Source organism: Rhipicephalus sanguineus, chromosome 5 (genome assembly GCF_013339695.2).
Source record: "Rhipicephalus sanguineus isolate Rsan-2018 chromosome 5, BIME_Rsan_1.4, whole genome shotgun sequence".
NCBI lineage: Eukaryota > Metazoa > Arthropoda > Arachnida > Ixodida > Ixodidae > Rhipicephalus > Rhipicephalus sanguineus.
Window position 1 is genome coordinate 57,663,112 of NC_051180.1, and position 4,797 is coordinate 57,667,908.

The 4,797-nt window shown below is 51.6% G+C and overlaps 1 pseudogene; it reads right to left on the minus strand.

Annotated features, from left to right (window-relative positions):
- Positions 1-245: 245 nt before the first annotated feature.
- LOC119394670 (uncharacterized) lies at positions 246-2,862 on the minus strand (annotated as a pseudogene).
- Between the last annotated feature and the right edge of the window lie 1,935 nt (positions 2,863-4,797).

Below are 4,797 nucleotides of genomic sequence, written 5' to 3' on the forward strand. Positions count from 1 at the left end.
CCTTGGGGCGAAAGAATGCGCAACAAACGCTCAACTATGTCTGTGAAGACACGTTTCACTTTCGTGCTATACCGATTCCTATGATAGGGGGATCAGCCATGTTTTTTTTAACAAAGCAAAGTGACGATGCGGTGCCACTGATGCGTGGTCAGGGATCGCTGAACGAGAAGAAAAAGGGAACAAAATAGCAAACAGCTTCTCGTTATGTAGCACCAATTGTCATCCACCTGCAACCCCACGCACGCTTTTCCAGCTCAGCCGTCGGCCAACGGGGGCGTCACCCAGCCGTGCTTGTCGCGAGTCTTGACCAGGCTGCGGTAGGAGGACCAGGCCGGCTTCCTGTTGAACTGTTTTGCTGGCTTGGTGGGCATACGGGCCTGGCCCTCGGACAGCGATGCGGCCAGCTGGACGAGGATGGCTTCCACCGTGTACGCAGATGCCCATCCCCGTGAAGTGAGCAGCTCCTTGCAGATGGCGCCGCCTTCCATGACGAAGCCGCGCTTGATGTGCGTAAAGCCCCTCCATCACGTCTACTGCCGCTTTTTTAAGTAGCGCCAAGCATTGTTCCGCCGCCGCCGCCTAGTTCCGGTTCCGGAGTTTCCGGAAGGAAGTTATTGGGCCACCTCCTTCCGCTTTTTCCTTCCATCTTGTTTCCACACACGCGAGACAGCAATTATTTTCCTCTGCTACACTGAACTAGAATATCTTTACCTCTGCCGCCGAGGGAATTTTCGCTCGGTGTTTCTGCGTCGCTAGGGATGCCGCCTCGCTGCTGCGCACCAGGCTGTCCGACACGATGGAATACCGGCAAATCTCTCTTTTCTTTACCCCTTGGTAAGTATGATGAAGAGAGAACAGCCGTCTGGCTGCAGCGCATTGGACGACAAGGCATCCAGCCAAAGAAGTCGGCACTGAGCACCACGTAGCGCTTCATACACATGTGCAAAAGCAGCATTTCATACATATAACGTACAGCGTGCCGCCTCGCAAACCTACCTTCCCGCGCAGTATAAATATTCCGCCCGTGTGGTCCACTGTTAACTTCTAGTGAACCAGTGGGGTGAGTAGCGGAATTGTTCATTCTGTCTACGACACACGCAAACCTCGCGTTCGATGACTGCATGGCGTAGATGCGGCAACAGACGCAAAGGAGGGTCTTTCATCGACGCTTGACCGACGTCTGAAGAAGCAGCAGTGGAACAGAAATGTTCGAACTTTACACTGCAAAACGATTATATTAATCGGTCAAAATGCCCAGTCTATGAGCATTCACACCAGTATGACATTGCAGGAAGGCGTTTAAGTCACTTCAGGCAGACCAAGCGAGCTTAACTTCACACCAAGCTCGCACACTGAAGCTCGCATTCTTTCATTCGGCTCGCCTTTTCGCCGCATGACGAAGGCACATTTTCGGTACATCGCACGAAACTTCACACAACACACATATCAAGGAGGTCCTTCCATCGGGCGAGATGCACTTGGGCAGTTGCAATGCCCGCCTTTTCGCCGCATCGACGTCGTAGCCGCACGGCGAAGCCACATTTTCGGTGCATCGCACGGAACTTCACACAACACACATATCAAGGAGGTCCTTCCATCGGGCGAGACGCACTCGTGCAGTTGCAATGCCCGCGCACGCATCACATACGCACAGCTGCAGTTCCCATTGATCTCCTAGACGCCTAGCTACATCACCTAGTGTGTGCATTTAGCGAGATCGATGTACATCAAAGCTCCATTAAAGCAAAATCACGACCGATCCTCCGCCGGCAGGAAGGTTGCGGAGACAGCCGAGCGGCAGGACAATCAGGCGGAGGCGGGGGGTGGGGGAGGGTGCAACCGGGAAACATCATGGCGGCACGTCCGCTTTCGCTGCGGGAGATCCGGTTCAAAGGTAGAGGGAGAGGGCGAGTTGGCGCTACTTAACCTGGTCGGCGGAAAACTCATGGAGGGGCTTTAGATGTGCGATACCAGCACACGCACAAACGGGGGTGCAAACGGGAAGTTTTCCGGGAAGGAGACGCTCAGCTGAACGCATGAGACGCCAGTATCCTGCATGTCGCTCCACAGCGGGCTCTCCGGATCCACCTGGTAGAGGTACACATGCCACTCGTAGAGGTTGTACTCGACTAGGTCCACGGTGAAGGAAGGCTGTTGGCCGCGGGTCTGCTGTCGCCGGATCTCCTAGAGTTCGCGCATCAGACGGCGTGCGTGCACGGCCGCCTGCTAGGAGCAGGGCGCCACCCGGTTGCGAGGTCTGCGCGTCGTGCGGAACGAAAGCGACGCGTCTGCGGTCGTGTCGCCGCCTCCCCTGGCAGCGCTCCCCAGGGCATACGGTGACTCGTGTTCAGCTGGCCTCCGGGCCGTCTTTCCCTACCCACGCTCGGAGGAAGCCTTTCCGGCGCAGAGGCTGAGCAGGCGGCTACCGCCCTCGGCGCTCTCTTTCTTCTTCTTGGGCTCGCTGTGGTTGACACCCGTGCTTAGCCAGTGGCCCTTTCCGCGGAACAGCTTGCGCAGCGCGGCTGCTGCTATGGATACTGGCTTGTATGCGCCGCGGTTCCGGCTTCGCGGCTTCAGGCGCCCACTGAAGTGCCAGCGCGGCGAACGGTGCACCGTCACCACAGCATCGCTCTGACCAGCATCGTCCGTGTCTACGCCTGCGCCCTCGACTTGAGCGCCCGACTCCGACTGTTCGATGTGCAGCGATTCGTCTCGACCACCGTGGCCTGCGTCCTCCGTGGCTTCCAGGTCTTGACGCGCGTTGTCGCTGCTGTTTCCCCGGTCATTTTCGGGAGCTTCGTCACGACGCATGGCTGTGTCGTCGGTGCTGGCCTCTTTCCGATCGCGAGCCACCAGCGACATGCCCAGCTCTCAAAGGCAAGCACTCGGACGCTGGCGACCACGTGGCCGTTCACTGTGACGCATGAGCGCACGCCCTACGTGCTTTCCGAACGTGCGAGGCTCGGTAATTATCGGTAATTGGTTTCGTGCCCCCCTGGCGGCTCGCAAAAAAACATCTTCGACCTTACTGTCAAATATCAAATAATTCACTAGTTAAAATAGTAATGTTTTACCGAATACTCCTGCACTTCCATCAGCTTATGTAGCTGCACATGAAAGTTTTGTCAAATAAGCACATCCAGTACACACTCCTGACTATTGAAGGATCTCGAATAGTCAGGAATAACACCCTGCTATCAAGAGCACCAAATATATTTCGTAACACATTTTGGAGTTGACAAGTACCTAACTGATGTTCAATCACATGGCCTCAACACGTGACGTAAAATGAATCATTAAAATAATAACTAGTTATTTTTTAAGTATGCATATTTACATTTACGTTGTAATTTACCATGCAATTAATGTGCGTGCCTTTGCAGTTGATTTCCAAAAAAGTGTTCCACTAAACTTCTTTAATACGAACCCCAATGAGGACCGCTATACGTATAGATGAAATGAATGATTTGCAAGAAATAACAAATTACAGAAAAAACGACGGCGGCGAATTTCTGCGCAGATATTTATTTTGAACAAACCGATATTCACAGTCACTCAAACATACAAACGCGGACACATGAATGAGTTACACACAAACAAGATTCACAACCAAATCTAAAAGATATGGTTGCACTTCACAGTACTTCATAGAAGAACCTGCATACTTTGGCTAATGTGCGTTTGCTTTGGCTCGAAATAAAAATACCCAGAAAAACGTACTCATGTTGTTCTGCGAATAAAATTTAGAAAATTTCTAGGAGCGTAGCCTGGAGAAGAAGGGGGGAGGTGTACGTGAAGAGGGAAAGCATTGTACATGTGCCTCAGAATTATTTGTGTATACGCAAAACGAATAAAAAAAAACGGAAACTCTGTGAAGTCTTTGGCGGGAGTAAATTTGTACCACTGCTGTTGCAGTCTGATGAGTTTCGATACGGCTCTTTACTAAGAAGCTTTCTCGCTCTGTTTTGCTTTAATGAGTGTGCACGTAAAAAAAAAGGAAACATAAGGCGTGTTCATACGTCGTGCTAAACGAACGTGTCAGCGATCATTTTCTTCTGCTCTATTTGTAGCCAAGCTTGTTTCAATGTGACTGCAGGTCTGACAGCTATCGAAATTAGTTGACCACAACATGAGATATTTAGCGAGTCCTGCAGATGTGAATTACTCTTGAGCAGGGGCGTAGGCAGAAACTTTTTCTGGGGGAGAAGAGGTGGGAAGGGGGGTGGGCAGCTGGGGTCGAGTGTCATTTTATGCTCTGTATGCCATGGCAAAAAGAAAAAGATTCGAGGGGGCGGGGTTCGGGCCCGGTGTGCCACCCCTTGGCTACGCCACTGCTCTTGACATTAAAAGGACTGAGTGTTGGGCGAGTTGGTACTCGATTACTACGAAAAACTGCGCAAAAAAAAAAAAAAGGGACAAGTGAGACACACGCACAAGCGCAGAGGCATTCTACATCCACAAGTATGGCAGCATGTGTGTTGCAAGGCCTTCGCTTACGTTACACAAACTAGAGATAGACTATCTAACCGCCAACCTCTAATCGTTCACGTGGTTTTTCTTGTTACTTATATTTGTGTTTCCTTCAATAAACTTCCAGTTGCTAGCTGCGCTTGTGCGTGTGTCTCACTTGTCCCTGTTTTTTTTTTTTTTTTGCGCAGTTTTTCGTAGTAATGCTCTTGACAACTGTCTTTTATGCCAGGAAAACGTTAGAACGTACCCATAGGCGTACGCACGCGAAGGGGAGGGCAATCGTGCCCCCCCCCCCCTATCCCCCCCCCCACCCTAAATAACCTCGTC